Genomic DNA, 20,538 nt, shown 5'->3' on the forward strand with positions numbered 1-20,538 from the left:
TGGGAAGTCTTCCTGGAATAGTGTGAGACAATGTTTAGTCAGAAGACGAAAAAAGAGCTTACCATGCTCAAGCCAAAGCGATTGAATTCAACTTAATTAAATGAGTAGCAGGTTATTAAGAGAGCAGCCTGATGCCCTCTTTTATTTGAGGGTTTATTTTGCAAACAGTGCCGAGTGAAGAGGCACACCCTGTTTGGATCTTCAGAATAGACTGGGCCACTTTCCAATGACCAAAGGTAATCAGTTGATTTTGAAGAGACATTTTTGTGTGTGTGTGTAAGAGTTTGGGCCTACTTATGGCTCAGTGACAAACTAATGATACACACATTATGAGAGTATCTTTATTGGCAATGCATACTGAAGTCACCTACAGTTTTGAAAATTCAGTTCTCCATGTACTACAGGGGGAGGCTTCTTAAGATCAGTTATTACCTTGAGAAGGAATTGGTATAGAAGTGAATAACTGAATAGAACTCATTGCAAACACACTTCTAAAGGCAATTAATTTAACAGCATGGAGAAAATGCTGGTAGAGTTGAACAGTTACCCTTAAATTTTTTTTCCCTTTACTATAAAGCATTGGTCAATTTTTTGAAATTTCTTTCTGGTCCATAATTTCTCCTAATGTTGTAGCTTACTGAAGGTAAACTCTTGAAATACTACATTTTTATTTGGAAATAAAATTTATTGATCTATAAAAATGGTCCAAACTCCATGATAGCCAGAAATGAGAAAGAGCTAGAAAAATCCCTAACAGCCTTTTATCCATCATTACACTGTCAGTGCTGCTTGGACCACAACCCAACTGCTGAACCAGGAGTTCCCAGTGAACTGCGAACCCTAGGAACAGCAGCAAGCACATTACATTAAAATTAAGATCCCTGAAACCTAATTCCTGGGTCCGGGAAGTGGCTCAGTGAGTACAGTGTTTGCTATTGCAAGCATGAGGACCTGAGTTCGGATCCCACTACCCATATAAGCAGGTCATATCTGTCTATGCCTGTAAGCTTAGTGCTTAGAGGAATGGGAGAGGGAGGCAGAGACAGGTGTGTCCTGGGGGCTCATTGGCCAAGCATCTAGTTGAAACGTTGGTAAGCTTCGGTGAGAGACACTATCTCAAAAAACAGAGGAGGGACAGAGGAAGACATCCCAACATTAACCTCTGGTCCATTCCTGGGCAAATGCACCCTGACATGTGCACACGTGCATGTGTGCGCACACACACACACACCTCCCTCAAAAACCTAGCAACTATAAACTAAAAATATCAAAGATACAAAATTCATCACTCACTGTATATTTTTTAAATTTTTTTTTTAGAATTTCATACATGAGCATTGTATCTACATCATTTCCACTCTTTCTCTTCCATGCCAGTGTATCCCATGTTCCCCTGACTCCCTTTCAAATTCATGAACTCCCCTTTTAAAATTATTATTGTTATAGACACACACACACAAACACACACACACACACACACATATATATATATATATATATATATATATATATATATATACATATATATGTGTGTAATTATATATTTACATATAAATACAACATGCTGAGTCCACGTGGCATCGCCCATATGTGTTTGTGTTTAAGGCTGGTCGCTTTCAGATTAGATAAACTATCAGTGTTCATCCCTAGAGAACATTGATTCTGCTTACTGCCTGCAGCTCTTCATCAATGGGTGGGGCTGGGTTAGATTTCTCCCATCTATGCAGATATATCAACTAGTTCTCCAGCTGCTGATTGGGTAATGAATCTGTGGTACAAATGTACAACAGAATTCTGCTCAGCTGTCAGGAAAAAAAAAATCACAAAATTTGTAAGTAAATGGGTAGAACTTGAAAGAAAATACTAGACTTAGCGAGGTAACCTAGACCCAGAAAGACAAGTATGACTGTATATGTCAGAGCATTTCATAGTCTCTAGATACGTGATAGGCCCCAACCTGGGAAAACACATAATGCACAATGAGTCTGAGGTGAAATAGTAGTTACATATATGTCTGCAGCTTCCCTGAAAATGTACAGAGCTAGCCATGAAGATCTTCTGTACCATTTCACAGAAACTTTTTAAAACTTACAAAGAAAATTAAATTACACAGGTGGCTGGACCAAAGGGTTTCTTTGTTCAGGTTTGAAATTAGAGCCAACCTCAATTACTATCTTCTTTAAAAATACTTACCAGCATGTTCATGCTTCCTGCAATGTGATTCACAATAGCTGGATTCTGGATTCAGCCAAAACACCCACCAACAGCTGAACAGACGCGGAAAACGTGGCATGGATATAAAATGGGCATTATTCAGCCACAGAAGAGAACAGGGTTGTATCAAATGCATGCATGTATACAGAAATGGCGATCACTCTCTTCCTAATAAAAATGTATGTGTAACGCAGACACTCTTGTCCTGACTTATCATCAGTAAAGTACATGGCTAGTCCTCACTGTGAGATGATTGAACCAAAAAACTCGATGAAAATAGGTTTTACCTCTACAGCAGGTGTTGATGCATACTGAGAGCTTATTTTCTTCTTATATGATAAATATTTGAATGTTGAATTGTCTATTTTTGAGTTACCTCATTAGTTGGTATTTATGTATGTTTAGAATATAAGTATGTTTTGGTAGCAAGAGTCTATCTTCAAACTGAACTAATATCTATTCTTAATTTCCCAAGGGCTTAATTATTACAGTTTAATCAGATGATTTATTTTAGAGGTTACATTTGGAAGCTTGAATTCATTATTGCAGCTATGTTATTTAGAAGTATGCAATGCAGTTTATTTCTTCCGTAAGATGATATTCAGAGCCACTTTGAAGAGTCCTTCCTTAAAGCTAATTGGATCCAGATGGCCAGAATCACTCATCTGTGATATGCATCACTTCCTGTCTCTTTGTCACTAGCCACTGTCACTCAGCAAGCATTTTGCCCACTCTGCCATCTCTCTGGTCCAGGAGTCAGATTCTTGAGGCTGGTCTCTTTACCCAATGTTGGTATTAGACCATGAACTCTTCAAATTTTCTCATTTCTCTTTGGATAGTGTGGCTTTCCCAACAATTGTATTGAATTGGCTAATACTTTCCTACAGTGAAGCCATGACACTTCCGTTAGTTGATTGTCTTCCTTGTATATTAACTTCTGCTTCTCTACTCTGTTTCATGGTCTATACATCTGTTTTAAATGTTAGTGCTACTCCATTTTGATTACAATAACCTTGTAATATAATTTAAAACCAGCACATTGGATACCCTTGATTTGTTCCTCTTGCTGAAGACTGTGTAATGGGAGCTAGGAATATGGTTTTGTGGGTTTAGGGCCTGCTTGCAAACATGGACCTGAGTTCAATTTACAGCATCCACCTTCAATTTTACTGAAATTCCAGTGCTGAAGGTAGATACAGGAATGCTCCTTGGCTTGCTGGCCAGGACTAGCTTATTTGGAGAGATATGAGCTGAATCAGAGACTGTTTCAAAATACAAAATATGAGGAAAGACAACTGATATCAATGTCTGGCTTCCATATGGGCACATGAATAAACACACATTCACACACACACACACAGACATACACACACACACACACACACACACACACAGAGAGAGAGAGAGAGAGAGAGAGAGAGAGAGAGAGAGAGAGAGAGAGAGAGAGAGAGGGAAGAGAGACTGTATTAATTATTTGGGGTGTTTTCTGGTTACAAACAAATTTTATCTTTCCTATTTCTATAAAAAATGACATAGTAGTTAGTAGTTTTGATCGGCATTTTAGAGAATATGGATATTTTAACATTATTAAATCTTCTAGTCCACGAGGAACACAGGGAATCTTTCTTTTATGTTTTGCTATCTTAACCTTGTTGAAATCAGTGGCTTTCAGTTTTCAATGCACAGATCTTGTAGTTCTCTTTTCAGTGTCTTTATTCTTAGGATTCTCGTCTACTTGATACAATGAATAATGGGAATTTTCTTCTCTCTTTCAGTTCCTTCCTTCCTTCTCAGTGCTGCAACTCATTTTTCTATGTTGATTTTGCATTCTGAAAGTTTAATGAATATGTTCATTTGTTGTACCAATTTCAAGAAGATATCTCTGAAATTTTATTCACACAAGTTCTTTTCTGATTTGCACACATTCCCCCCCCCCAACCACTCTGGCTAGGAACCTTATATCCAACAAGGAGCTAAAAATGCAAAATATTTAGGGAACTTGTATGGTTGTACACTATACTGTTAATAAGAATTTCCCCTAAACAATCCAAAATAAATGTGAGTGAAAGACTTGAACAAAGGTACGTCTAAATTAGACACTCAAATGTGCATTTCTGGTGAGGATGTAAGCTGAGACAGTCCTTATGTAAAGGAGCAAAAGGAATGGCACAAGATTCAACACCCATGCTCTTGCAAACATCATTCACTGCAGACCAGGTATGACAACCCAATATCTATCAATAGATGAGTGGCCACACAAATAAAATGGTTTGAATGAATGGCATTCAAAACCTCATGAGTTAGTATTCATCCGCATCCCATAGTGCCATCTAATGGTGGTACAATCGGTAAGCTGTAGGGCCTAATGGAAGGAAGTTAGGTCACTGGATTCCTCACAGGGGATTTTGGGACACCAGCTGCTGCTGCTTCTTCTTCTTCTTCTTCTTCTTCTTCTTCTTCTTCTTCTTCTTCTTCTTCTTCTTCTTCTTCTTCTTCTTCTTCTTCTTCTTCTTCTTCTTCTTNTTCTTCTTCTTCTTCTTCTTCTTCTTCTTCTTCTTCTTCTTCTTCTTCTTCTTCTTCTTCTTCTTCTTCTTCTTCTTCTTCTTCTTCTTCTTCCTGCCTCTGCCTTTCTTTTTCTTTCTGAGGTAAACAGCCTCATCCTTTACTGGAGACTTTGCCATGATATACTACCTCACTACAAACTCAAAGTATAGGGGGCGGAGACAATGAATAACATATTAAAACCTCTAAAATTGTGGGCCAAGTCAAGTGTGGTATTTACTGTATATGTGCAGCTATAGCATGTTAAAAGAAAAAACAAGACAATTGCTTAATCCTATGAATTCATTAGAAGACTAGGCAATGAAGCAAGACACTATGTTTAAAAACAAGAAAACCACAAAATCTCAGCAAATTAAACATTGATGATTTCACCTTAATTATCTCAAGTCTTTTGTCAAAGTAGCAGTGTGGACACTTCATTGTTACATAACAGAAGAAGAAAACAGTGAGCTAGAATTTAACCAGAGTGTCCATATTGTGTCCATAGTGACAGTTCTGGTGGATTACAAAGTTTATAATATAATTATGTTTATAGGGTAGTTAATTTTAATCCAAATAAGTTACTCTCACACTTTTATTTACTTTGTTTTATCTTATTTGCATTATCTTCAGTCCAATGACATCTTTACCAACCTGTTAACTAAATCTCAGAAAATAGAAAACTTTCAAACCACCTTATTAATTGATATGGCCTTGATGCCCCAAATCTTTGAAGTTCAACAATGTAGTGACCTTCCTTCAAACTTAGCACTTGCTTCAGTTTAACTCATTTGATATTGTTGACTAAATCTATTTTGTTCTTAAGGGCTCTGTTGCATGTAACTCTAGGGCCCTTCAAATGCCTTGGCACTAGTTTAATGGCCATGCAGTTGCAATTCCTTGGGATTTAAGTAAATATGAATGGAGGGTTCCAAAAGAAAAGAAAAGATGCCTCAGGGCTTAGTAGGAGAAAATCAGGATGCCATGGTCTTGGTTCCACTTTATATACGTTTTCACAGAGGCCAAAAGGAAGGGCATGTGTTGAAGACAAGATGAGTTACATTGGAATTGGGGGCATTTTAATGGTAAATTTGGAGTTTATATTGGTAATATAAACAGTAAAACTATCACTGAAGTTTTTATTTAATAAGGGACAATAGCAATAGAGCAACCAGCATAGGAGGCCACAGCATTACTACCAGAAAGCACAATGCACCATGTTAGCCATGGCATGTAAAAACACATCTTCAGTCCTGAATTCTCCAAACATTTAGTCCTGCAAATCTCATATCCCACAATCATTCTCAGATTTTATATATATATATAATTGACTTTACTGGATCTTATAATTTTTAACGAAAATTGGAGCCATGGAGCCTTCCTTTATCAACATAATATTTATATCTGACCACAGCAGCCAATGTTTAGTCAATGCACAGTATGTGCGGTGTGTGGTAATTACATGATCTGGCTTTGCAAAGTATCATATAGGGCCAACTCAAGGGTTGGCACATTTTTTTTTTGTCCAAACCAGATAATGAATATGTTAGGCTTCCAATCTTGTGGTCCTTCTTATAATCACCATATTCAACTACTACAGCATCTTAGTAGCTGGAAAGAAAACATAAATAGTCATGCCCTGTTCTGATGGAATTATATCCAGAGATGCCTACATTTGAATTTCATATATTTCATGCCACAAAATATTACTTTTCTGTTGATTTGTTTCAGTTATTGAAATGTGTAAAAGCCATTGTTTAATAAAGACTTTATTTTATTTTATTTTGATTTTGAAATTATAATTATATCATTTCTGACTTCCCTCTCCTGGCTCCAAACCCTTCCATATGGTTTTATTCTCTAAATGATGTGTATGTCTCCCTATGTGTATGGGTCCATATACATGCAGATAACCACAGAGCCAGAAGAGAGGTTAGGATTCCCAGTAATGGAAATTACAGGAGGTTCTGAGCTACCCAATATGGGTGGGAGCCAGGAACCTAACTCAAGGTCTGCTAATCACTGAGTCATATGTTCAGTTCCATCTTAGACCCTGAGCCTGACCAAAAACAGATGGAAAGCTGGGTTTGTCTGTGGACACTAGTTTTCCAGTCCCCGAGTCATCAAAATGTTTGAGGCGAAGAACTGAAACTCAGAGGAGCTAAGTTACCAGTCAGAAATTACCAGGAGAGTCAGCCGCTCTGAGATTTCACTCCTGCTTTTGGTTCAAGTGGCTCCCTATAAGTGATCATTTATAACCAGTACAAAGGTTAGAATCCTCCTAACTAAATTCTCTCTTTTAATTTCATTAATTAATTTATTCACTTTGCATCCTGATCACAGCCTCCCCTTCTCCTCTCAATATTCCCTCTCAAAGACCCTCCACCACCCACGCCCCTTCTCCTTTGAGAAGGGGAACTCCCCCTCCCCCACCCTGTACCAACCCACACTAGCACCTCAAGTCACTTCTTTTGTTTTCATATTTTTTCTTTTATTAGATATTTTCTTTATTTACATTTCAAATGTTATCCCCTTTCCCGTTTTCCCCTCTGGAAACCCTCTATCTCCCTCCCCTGCTTCTGTGTGGACATTCCTTCACCCACCCATGCACTCCTGCCTCCTCACTCTGGCATTACCCTACACTGTGGCATCAACCCTTCACAGGACCAAGGGCCTCTTCTACCACTGATGCCCAACAAGGTTATCCTCTGCTACATATGTGGCTGGAGTCATGGGTCCTTCCATGTGTACTCTGGTTGGTGATTCAGTCCCTGGGAGCTCTGAGGGGTCGGGTTGTTTGATATTGTAGTTCTTTCTATGGGGTTGCAAGCCCCTTCAGCTCCTTCAGTCCTTTCTCTAACTCCTCCTTTGGGGACTCTGTGTTCAGTCCAATCTTTGGCTGCAAGCATCTGCTTATGTAATTTTCAGGCTCTGGCAGAGCTTCTCAGGAGACAGCTATATCAGGGCTCCTGTCAGCAAACACTTTTTGGCATCTGCAATAGTGTCTGGGATTGTTATCGGTACATAAGAGGGATCCCTAGGTGGGGCAGTAGCTGGATGACCTTTCTTTCAGTCTCTGCTCCACACTTTGTCTCCCTATTTCATCATTTCATACTGTGAGTATTTTGGTCCCCCTTCTAAGAAGTACTGAAGCGTCCAATAAAAGAACTTTTGTGGGAATCAGCATCCCTGACTTCAAGCTCTATTACAGAGCAATAGTGATAAAAAACTGTATAGTATTGGTACAGAGACAGGTACATAGATCAGTGGAATAGAATTGAAGACTCAGAAATGAACCCACACACCTATGGTCACTTGATCTTTGACAAAGTAGCTAAAACCACCCAGTTGAAAAAAGACAGCATTTTCTTTCTTTCTTTTTTTTTTTTTTCCAATATGAAAATGTACCTTTATTCAATATGCATTTTGTTTTTTTTTCCTTTTTTCTTTAGATATTTACTTTATTTTCATTTCGAATATTGTCCCCTTTCCTGGTTTCCCCTCCAAAAGCCCCCTATCCCCTCCCCCTCCCCTGCTCACCAACCCACCCACCCACACCTGCTTCCTGGCCCTGGCATTACTCTATACTGGGGCACAGAGCCTTCATAGGACCAAGGGCTTCTCCTCCCATTGATGACCGACTAGGCCATGCTCTGCTACATAAGCAGCTGGAGCCATGAGTCCTACCATGTATACTCTTTGGTTGATGATTTAGTCCCTGGGAGTTCTGGGGGATTTACAGCTTCATAAGTCACATGAAACTCAAGAAGGAGCAAGACCAAAGTGTGGACAGTCCATCCGATCCTTCTTAGAAGGGGGAACAAAATACCCATGGAAGGAGTTACAGAGACAAAGTGTGGAGCAGAGACTGAAGGAAGGACCACCCAGAGACTGCCCGACCTGGGGATCCATCCCATAAACCATCACCACACCCAGACACTTTTGTGGATGCCAACAAGTGCTTACTGACAGAAGCCTATTGTAGCTGTCTCTGGAGAGGCTCCACCAGTGCCTGATAAATACAGAGGTGATCCTCACAGCCTACCATTGGACTGAGCACAGGGTTCCCAATGAGGGAGCCAGAGAAAGGACCCAAAGAGCTGAAGGGGTTAGCAGCCCCATAGGAGGAACAACAATATGAAGACAGCATTTTCAACAAATGGTGCTGATTCAGCTGACAGCATGTAGAAGAATGCAAATCAACCAAGCCATCTCCTGTACAAAGGTCCAAGTGGATCAAGGACTTCCACATAAAACCAGATACACTGAAACTAATAGAATAGAAAGTGGGGAAGTTCCCCGAACACATGAGTACAAGGGAAAATTTCCTGAAAACACAAATGGCTTATGCTCTAAGATCAACAATAGACAAATGGACCTCATAAAATTGCAAAGCTTCTGTAAGGCAAAGGATACTGTCAATACGACAAAACAGCAACCTACAGATTGGGAAAAGATCTTTACCAATCCTACATCCAATAGATGGCTAGTATGTAATATACACAAAGGACTCAGGAAGTTAGACTCCAGAGAACCAAATAATCCTATTTAAAAATGGGGTACAGAACAATTAATTCTCAACAGAGGAGTCTGTAATGATGGAGAAGCACCTAAAGAAATTTTCAACATACTTAGTCATCAGAGAAGTGCAAATCAAAACAAACCTGAGATTACACCTCATACCAGTCAGAATGGTGAAGATCAAAACTAAGGTGACAGCAGATGCTGGTGAGGATATAGAGAAAGAGGAACACTCTTCCATTGGTGGTGGGATTGCAAGCCACTCTGGAAATCAGTCTGGCAGTTCCTTAGAAAATTGGACATAGTGTTACCTGAGGACCCAGCTATACCACTCCTGGGCATATACCCAGAAGATGCTCCAACAAGTATTAAGGACACATGTTCCACTATGTTCATAGCAGCCTTATTTACAATAGCCAGGAGCTAGATAGAACCCAGATGTCCTTCAGCAGAGGAATGGATACAGAAAATGTGGTACATTTAGACAATGGAGTACTACTCAGCAATGAAAAACAATGAATTCATGAAATTCTTAGGCAAATAGATGGAACTAGAAAGTATCATCCTGAGTGAGGTAACCCAATCACAAAAGAACACACATGGTATGTGCTCACTGATAAGTGGATATTAGCCCAAAAGCTCGTAATACCCAAGATACAATTCACAGATCACATGAAGCTCAAGTCACATCTTGAAATACTGACAAATGAGTGCTTTATGCCCAGATGAAATATTTCTTCCTAAGTGTAAGAATGACTTCAATGGCAGGCTGTTGAATTACATATTTAATTAACAATAAATCCCAGTATCAGGTTCACTTCCTGTCTCAATGTTTTGTGTTCCTGAATAAAAGACACACATACAGCCTTTATATTTTACTATGCCTTAGGGATCACAATAAATTTTTGTTGTAAGAATTTACCAAATACAGGATTCAACCATTTCTAAAAAAAAAAAAAAAGTGGAAAGGATGGAATGAAATAAGAGAAGTAAAAGATTGAGGTTCCTTTTAGTATCTTCTTATAATTAGGGAATTGGGGTCTCATGTACCCTCCTCCCTCTATTCTTGAACACTGGCTGGCTTTCATGTGTGTGTAACCAGAGCTGTCAGTTGATTAGTACATTGTCCCTACCATATCCAGAAGAGAGTTTCAACCAGTCCTTCCCAAACACTGGCTCTCACAGTCATCTATCAGCACTACTTCTCCAATGTTCTCTGTTCCTTCAGAAGTGGGGTATGATAAAGATACTTTGTTTATGGCTGAATAGTCTACATTTATATGTACATTTTGATCCATTGTGACTATCTCTATTAACAGCTCTCCACCGCACAAAGATGCTTCTTTGATGAGAACTGAGAGTTATAGCTGACACATGCTAAAGGAGAGAAGTCAGTTTTCTCTAAAGGTTCCTGGGGGGTAGGTCATGTCCCAGGGGATGGCCCCACATCTACATGTATATGCATGTCACAACTTGGACTAAGTTGTTTAATTTTTAAAATTATCTGAGGTTGAAAGGAGACATGGGGCGATCTGGAAGGACTTAAATGGGAAGAAGTAGAAGGTACTCATCATAGTTAGTATTAGTTAGATAATCTCTATGCATGCATGTAATCCTCAAAGAAAGAATTGTACATTTTTCTCTTACCATTGGCTCTTCTAGAGTGTAAGGGAAATGTTAAAGAATCATGATATATTTCACATTTTATCTAATATGAAATTTCAAATATTATGAATCTGTTATCAAAAATTATTTGGTAAATGAGTATAAGGCTAGTCATATAAAGGGAGAGAGAAGGGGGAAAGAAAGAGAAAAGTTTCAAGGTTGTATGTAAAGCAGCACCCTGGCTTTGCCTTTAGTAATTTACTTTCCTAATGGTCAACTATACACAAAAGTATAAAATGAAACATTTGAGGAATAAGCAGTTCATAGGTCATACGTTTCATATGGTTCTGAGTGGTAGAATGACATTTCAGAATATTCTGGTTTATTACATTGTATTATTCATTGTATTTTGTTATTGGAAACAGCTTGCTTTTCCTATGTGTACACTGAACTTTATCATGGGTGCACTTAAGTAGGAGAGAGCACAGTGTAAACAGAGTTCAGTATTATCCACGCTTCCAGTCATGCAGCCTGGAAGATAAGGTAGGCTACTGTGCATAGATTGAGCAGACCCGTGCAGAGGATATGAGTGGGAGAAATGTCATAAGAATCAAAATCAATTCATGACATATCCAGGGTTCTGTAGTCAAATGGATTCTCAGGGTATTTGTTTAGTAAATACTCAGTCTGACCCTAAATCAGACACTTGTAGCTCTCCCTCCAAGGTTCACGGGTTATTAAGGAAAAGGGGGGAGGGAAGAACATAAGAGCCAGGAGATGGGACAGAGATCTTGGCTCACTCCTGGGCATGGCACCTCACAGTGGGCCTATCAATAGCCAATCATGGATCCAGGAGGGCATCATATGGTCCCATCCCTTCCTGATAAGACATATTATATACAGATGGATTCTGGAGGAGAGGGTGGCACTGTCTTCAGCTGCATACTCACTGAGGTACCCACCAGTGTAATGGGGAGCTCAAAATCTATTGACACAAGCAAGGGTAAGCCTGGTTAGATACTCAAAGGTTTTAGAGAGAAAAAAAAAATCCCAAACCATAAATGTGTGAAAGGAGCATATAGGGTGTGGGCAATGGGGGTGAGAGAGAGCGAGAAACTAGAGAAGGTGTATAGGGGCAGAGGAACCACAATGAACTGTATACATCTCCAAAATTGCAAAAGAGAAAAATCCAATAAAACTTACATGCATAAAATCGTTAGTTATCCCAGCAGATTCTGTGAGACAAATGGAACTATACAGTTGTCATACTGGGGTTGTTCGCTTGGTGATGATATATAAGACAGTGATAATAATTCCAATTAACTTTCTCCAGCTAAATCTTTACCTCCCACCATGTTAAGCATTACTCTTGTGTTATGGAATCTTTACAGATTCCCTATGATTGAAGCATCGGACTTCTCGCTGTTTATACACAAGAAAACTGAGGTACAGAGAGGTTAAACCAAGAACCCAAATCACATATTGGAAGAGTGGATAAGAGATGAGGTGCCTATTGAGCTCACTCCTAGCTGATAACACAATCGGTATCTTTAATTGCTGTGTGAGATGACTTCTCATTCCTATTAATGAATATAAAATTGAAGTAGAATGGTGTCATGATTTAATATTTTATATAAGTAATGGCCTAATGGAATTTTAATAGCACTTTATAATCTATAAAATGCATCTGCACAGGTAATGATTCAGTTCAGTTTCAACATCCCCATACGGTACTTAGTCTTTCTTCAGCTATCTGAAATAAACACATTCATACTCAAACAAGTCAACTGATTCATGGGAAAAAAAATCACATAATTGGCCCATGCAACCACTATCTATCTGGAAACACATGTCACTCAAATAAAGGTATTGGGAACAAGCAATCAATTTTCAACCTCCGTGTCTAGAGTTGAAAAGTGGGGTCAGAAGTCTAACTTCCCAGATGCTCAATCAACATGTAACCAGTCAACATACATGTACAGACATGTGAATGCCATTCTAGGAAAATACTATACAACTCAGGAGCAGCCCTAAATGTAAAGTGAGGATTTGGATCCTTTTCACATCCAGAAGAAATCAGAATGATTGGCTATCTCTACAGACATAAAGCAATTAAAACCCCCGGTGCTCTTTACCTTTCTGTTACTGTTACACCATGAGGAAGAGCGACTTGGTGATGAAAGAGTTTATCTTGCAGGTTGTAGTCCATCATTGATTAAAGCCAAGGCAGAAACTTAATGCAGGAGCTTGAACTAGAAGCCAGTCAGGAGAATGCTTACAGGTTTGCTCTCAAGTTTTAGGTTCATCTAACTTTCTTATCTATCCCAGGCACACAGTGAGTAGGGCCCTCTCGCATCAATCAACAATCAAGAAAATGCCACTCCCCCAACATGTCCACAGGTAAATATGATAGAATAAATTCCTCATATGAAGTTCCTTCTTCTTTGCTGGGTCAAGTAGACAACCAAGATTGGTCATCAACTTCAACATTGATGTGTACCACTTGCTAATTTCGAGTAATACCAACAATGCCACCAAATATGGAGTCAAGAAGAGATACAGTTCAGTCAGTTCTGAGAGTGAGAGCTGTCGTCAGTTTAGAACAGTGTTTTTCAAATATTTTGTGAAAGTAAAATCATTGACTGATGATGAAATCCATCAACTCAAATACAGAAACAAAAGAGAAGAGGTGTCTGCTATGTAGGGTGGTGGAGCACATGTGATAGCTGTCTATCTATCTATCTATCTATCTATCTATCTATCTATCTATCTATCTATCTATCATCAACCTGCCTGCCTATCTACTTATCATCTATCTAATCTACATCTCTCTCTACCTCTGTCTATCCATCTAGTATATCAGTTTATATTGTCTAACTATGCCTCTTCCTCCTTCTATAAAGTTATATCTATCTCTTTATGTATATTACCTCTTTTTCTATCACAGCTACCATTCTATATTTATCTTACTACCTCTTTATCTAAATCTATATCTATATCATCTATACATCTATATTTAAATATCTATCCATCATCTCTCTCTCTCTCATTATCCAACATTTATCCATTCCTTTATCTATCATTTGTCTGTCATCTAAGTGTACCCTATCTGCTATCTATCTATCTATCTATCTATCTATCTATCTATCTATCTATCTACCTACCTACCTACCCATCTTCCTAGCTATCTAAAATCCATACCTAGCTGGGTTATCTCTTCAGGTCACCCTGGAATTCTCTATTTTAAAGTACTATAATTTGTGATTATAATCAACGCTTTTTTCCATCTTATGATCCTTTAGAAAAGATTTACTCCTACATACTTCATCATTTTGTAAAGAAACAATTGAATCTCTATTCCACAAACTAAAGCAAAAAAAAAAAAAAAAAAAAAAAAAAAAAAAAAAAAAAAAACCTACATTGATAAAATACAGGTCCAAATTAGGAGGAGAAAAGATTAAACCATCCTCTGCTTATGCTCAAAACCCACACTGCCATACAGGGAGAGCAAGTCTTTCACAGTGACATTTATGGATCTAGCCTTGAGAAAACTCATATGAAGCGCCAGACTTTAACCCCACAGGGAAGCTAGTCTCAAGCAGGGGGAGGTAAGGTAGCAGGTGTCAGAACTACAGAGAAAGGAAAACACTTCTTAGGGGGAAAAAAAACCTTTATAGCTAATACAGCATTAGATAATTAAGACACCATCTCATCCTTAGGCTCACCTTTCACATGACCCCAGATTTATCTACCACATTCATTTAGCAAGTTCCTTAGGGCTTTTGCAAATTCGGTTCCCCTACCAGAAGTTCTTCAGTTCCTCTTTCTGCTTCCTCTTACCTGAAAATCACAATGGGACTTTTCTCTTGGAAGTTCCTTCTCTGACCACGTATATATTTTGTTTCCTTGCTTGTTTCTAAGAGCCACTTGATTCAGGGGCTAAAGAGATGGCTTCCTAGTTTAAAGCAATTGTTGCTTTTGTGGAGGACCTGGGTTCTGATCCCAGCATTGCTTCACAGATGGGATTCAAGTTCCAGGTGATTGAATGCTCCCTTCTGGTCTCTACAGGAATCAAGCATGCATGTGGTACAAAGATATGCATGCAGACAAACACTCATATACATAAAATTTAAAACATATTCATTAAAAGACCCAAATGCACATAGAATTACAAGCAATTAATGCTTGTGGATTTGTTGTGTTTGGGTCACTAGGTATGAAACAGAATGTTCAGGATAGCTGAAACATTGTCACTCCTCCGTTTTAATGCTTGATTGCACAGTGTTTGAAATACATGCTCTCACAAAATCTATTCATCCATCCACAATTGTTAATAAGTAACTACAGAAAGCAACCTGGAAAGATGATAGAGGGTAAAACACTGGAGAACTTTCTTCCCAGCTAAGCAGTGGTTGTACTGACAGAATCTGTCTGATGTAAGTATTTTACAGTTATCAAAAGCTGTAACTACTGAGAGAAGGGCCAGATAATAAACCACTGTTAAATTCAGTCAATTTTAGTTCATTGCCCCTAATGAAGGAGCTAGAGAAAGTACCCAAGGATCTGAGGTGGTCTGATACCCTATAGGAGGAACAACAATATGAAAATATGAACTAACCAGTTACCCCTCCCCCCCAGAGCTGCGTCTCTAGTTGCATATTAGCAGAGGATGGCCTAGTCGACCATCAATGGGAGGAGAGGCCCTTGGTCTTTCAAAGGTCATATGCCCAAGTACAGGGGAATGCCAGGCAGGGCCAGGAAGCAGGAGTGGGTGGGTTGGGGAGCAGGGTGGGGGGAGGGTATAGGGGGCTTTAAGGATAGCATTTGAAATGTAAATGAAGAAAATATCTAATAATAATAATAATAATAATAATAATAATAATAATAATAAGAAGAAGAAGAAGAAGAAGAAGAAGAAGAAGAAGAAGAAGAAGAAGAAGAAGAAGAGTGGATAAGCATCTACAAACTGGCACCTTGGGAGGTAGCTGTATATGAATGTTTTTGTATCAGCCTGTAGGAACCAAGGGTAGTGAAAGGGGCCCTGACTTGCAGGCATCAAGGAACCTCTATTCTGATCACTTTTCATCTCAGAGAGGCAGCAGCAGCTGCTGCAATGTTACCAGCACCACCTCTGACTAAGGTCACATCTAAGGGATTTACAAAGCAGGGTTTCTTCTTGACTTTTTGCCTATTTTAATATACAAGAATCGAAGACTATAACATTCAATATCAACTGTATATACAGGAAGAAAAGAGAGTTGCTATACATGTGCAATTGGAGCTATGCATTCCTGAAAAGACTTTATATAGATACTTGAGGGTAACCTTTAATTCAGAAATATCCCTCTAGAATACAAAGGAACAAACTAAAACAACAACTATATAGTAGCAATCTCATTGCACTCTGGGAAGAGGAATAATCCAGTTTTTGGAGTTACATGTGTTCCAAACATACAGTTTTCAGCAAAATAATTGTAAAATACATAATCAAACAGGAAATCTTAACCCACTCCAAAGAATAAGTCAATCCACAGAAATCATTGCTAACACATACCTAATGATAAGTTCATTAGATACGATTGAAGATGGAAGGTTCTCAATTTAAGATAGACACAGGACAAGGTAAACAAAATACATACAAGAAAGAGAATCATCTAAACATAGATGATTTTAAAATAAACTAAGATGAAACCATGAAGGTACAGGAGTGAAATGAAGCATTCACTTGATGGATCCAGTGGCAGATGTGAACAGGCAGAAGAAAGGGTCAGCACATTTGAAAAATACAATAACGGAAAGTATCAAGTTTGAGGGTCAGGGAAGAAAAACAAAAGGCTGGAGAAAAGAGGCTAAGGGACCCTTGGAAGCAGCAGCCATCAGATCAATACATTCACTGCAGGAGCCCCAGAAGGAAAGCACTAAAAGAAAGAGACAAGAGAGGTCACCTGAAAGCAATAGTGGCTGACACCATCACAGTTTTTATGAAAAACTAGAATATAAATATCCAAAAGCTCAACATGGTCCCAGATAAGCCCCAAGACACGCACAGAGACACACTTCAGACAACGTGGTATAAGGCAAGACCAGAGAGTTTGAGAGCAATAATGCAAAGGTGACCCGCGACCAACCCTCTATCCAGGAATCATTAGTAAAATCACCACAAGATTTCTCAGTGAAAACTTCAGATGCCGAAGAGCAGCAGCTTATATACTGCATCCCAAGTTTCAAGACTTGTGTGTTTTTACGTTATTTATTTTGAAGCATGAAGGATAAAATAAGAAAAGTCCACGCATTCCCGACTAAGACAATTTTTTAAAAAGTGACAAATAAGAATTCTGAGCCAGGCGTGGTGGCGCACGCCTTTAATCCCAGCACTTGGGAGACAGAGGCAGGCGAATTTCTGAGTTCGAGGCCAGCCTGGTCTACAGAGTGAGTTCCAGGACAGCCAGGGCTACACAGAGAAACCCTGTCTCGAAAAACCGAAAAAAAAAAAAAAAAAATTCTGTGTTTTATAGATCAGTTTTTAAAAGTATGATAAATTAAACATTTCCACAAGAACAGAACTGATGACTTTGTTGCCAATGGATAATCCTTCCTAGGAAAAAGAAAGACAGGACACTGAAGAGGAATATACAAAGTATGTGAAAGAATCAAAATCCTGTAGGGATATGTGCATAGAAAAGTATATGCTTTCTGTTTTCTGCTCTACATTTTGCTTTTTATATGACTGAGAGGATGAATGCAGCAAAGAGACCAATTTATGGTTTGTTTGTTTGGCGTTTTTTTGGACACACAATGTACAAGCATCATTTTGTGACATCAACAAGTATAAATATGGGCAGGTGTCTGGAAACATTAAAGCTATGTGTTTGTGAGGGTGACCTCAGATAAATTCAAGGTTTAAAAAGGTTTATATTTGGGAAAACAAATATAATCAGGATAATCCCAAATTAGCAGGTAAAACATGTACACCAAAGGAAATAAAGGAGGGATCAAAGCACTTTGATACATTGTATCAAAGGATCACAAGATGTAGAAATGAAGGACAAAGGGGGTTCAGAGCATATGGAGAATAAAGAAAAAACAAACTAAAGTAAATCATTCTTAATCCCAGGACTTAGGAGGCAGAGGCAGGCGAATTTCTAAGTTCAAGGCCAGCCTAGTCTACAGAGCGAGTTCCAGGACAGCCAGAGCTGTACAGAGAAACCCTGTCTCAAACAACAAACAAATGAACAAAAAGCAAAACAAAACAAAAAAAGATATTATTTTAAATATAAATCACTTAACTTCTCTACTCAAACGATGAAATAGATTTAGAAACTCTGATCTAGGGATACTATGTATAAGAGAATCTCTTTAGATTGAAAGGCACCAACATATTTAAACTAAAATAATTTAAAATAAGGTCCTAGGGAATGCTGTCCCCTCCCCAAACTCCATTGCCTTACCTTGTGAAGAGGCCTGCCAAGTCCCAGGAACTATTAGACCTATGGAGACTCGAGGAACACCCAGGTTAGGACCTTTTCTACCTATTCCCTGCCTGCCCGTCCACCTGGGGCACAGCCAACAAAGGTCAGCTGTGCTCTGTCCCCTAAACTCCATCAGCAGGTCCACAACTTTGTGTACCTCCCATAGGAGGCCATGGGATCACAGGAACATTCCATTCCACCTGAGGCACAGCCAGCAGAGGTGAGCAGGGTGCTGTTCCCGGAACTCCATTGTCAGGTCCAAGGTTCTCCCTGCCTCTGAAGGAGTCCTGTCAACATCAGGAATGCCCAGCCAACATCACAGTATCAACATATACAAGAAAGTAGGAATAACTCCTTGTATTTTGTCAAGGATTACCATGGATTAAAGCCGAACGTCAACAAAAACAGAAGCTACAGAAAACCTCATGGAAACTGATCTACTCAATGATCACTGGGTCAGGGAAGAAATAAGGATTTAAAGACTTTTTAGAATTCAATGAAAATGAAGCTACAACATACCCAAACTATGGCACACAGTGAAAACAGTGCTAAGAGGAATGTTCATAGCACTGAGTGCCTTCATAAAGAAATTCGAGAGATCTCATACTAGCAATTTAAAAGCATACCTAAAAGCCCTAGAACAAAAAGAAGCAAATACACCCAAGAAGGGTAGACAGCAGGAAATAATCAAAATCAGGGCTGAAATCAATAAATTAGAAACAAAGAGAACAATGCAAAGACTCAGTGCTGGTTCTTTGAGAAAATCAACAACATAGACAAATCTTTACTGAAACTAGCTTACAGATAAAGAAATAGTATCCAAATTAACAAAACTAGGAATGAAAAGGGGAATATAACAACAGATATTGAGAAAATCCAAAAAAAAAAAAAAATAGGTCTAACTTCAAAAGCCTATTCTCCACAAAATTAAAATATCTAATGAAATGGATGATTTTCTTGATAGATCCCACTATTTAACAAAGCTAAATTATTTTTTTTTTTTTGAGACAGGATTTCTCTGTATAGCTCTGGCTGTCCTGGAACTCAAGCAATAGCACAAGCTGATAAAGATGTGAAACAAGTGGAAGGAACACTCCTCCAGTGCTGATGGGAGTTTAAACTTGTGTGACCACTCGGGAAATCAATATGGTGATTTCTCAGAAAACTGGGAATAGTTCTACCTCAAGACCCAGCTATAGCACTCCTGGGCATATAGTCAAAAGACACTCTACCATTCCACAAAGCTCAGGCACTTGTTCAACTGTGTTCATAGCAGCTTTATTAGTAATAGCCAGATACTAGAACCAGTCCAGATACACCTCAACTAAAGAATGGATAAAGGAAATGTGGTACATTTACACAATGGAATAGTACTTAGCTATTAAAAACAAGGACATCATGAACTTTGCAGGCAAATGGATAGAACTAGAAAACACCATCCTGAATGAGATAACCTAGGCCCTGAAATACACACATGATATATACTCACTTATAAGTGGATATTAACCGTAATATACAAGATAGCCACTCTACAGCCCACAGAACCAAAGACACTAAGTAACAAGGAGGGCAAAGGGAGTATGCTTGAATCTCTGTTAGAAGGGGAAATAAAATAGACATCAGAAGTGGATGAAAGAGGGTACTGGGTAAGAGAGGTGGGTGGAGAGGGGGACAGAGGTGGGTATATGGGAGGACTGGGAGGAAGAAGGTAAATCTGTCGAGGGGCATATCTAGGACAAGCTAGAGGCCTGGAACTGGAGAGGCACCTGGGAAAATATAGGGGGATCCTAGCTGAGACTCATAGAAGAGGGTAATATGGAGCCTGAAGTGGCCAGTTTCTGTAGCTAACCAGGCCTTCCAGTGGAGGGAGGGGTATGCCAACCCACCCACAAAATCTTCAATCCAAAATTTATTTGCCCTACCTACAAGATATGGAGGGATAAAGATGGAGCAGATATTGAGGGAAAGGCAAACAATGACTGTCCCAAATTGATACCCACCCCATGGGGAGAGGCAGCTTCTGGCATTATTAATGATCCACTGCTCTGCTTGTAGATAGGAGCCTGGAATAACTGTCATCTAGTGGCTTCATCCAGAATCTAATGGAAACAGATGCAGAGACCCACATTCAATCATTAGTTCAAGCTCCAGGGGTCTTGTGGAAGAGTCAGGGGAATGATTGAAGGAG

The sequence above is a fragment of the Mus pahari genome, chromosome 14, assembly GCF_900095145.1.
Source record: "Mus pahari chromosome 14, PAHARI_EIJ_v1.1, whole genome shotgun sequence".
Taxonomy (NCBI): Eukaryota; Metazoa; Chordata; class Mammalia; order Rodentia; family Muridae; genus Mus; species Mus pahari.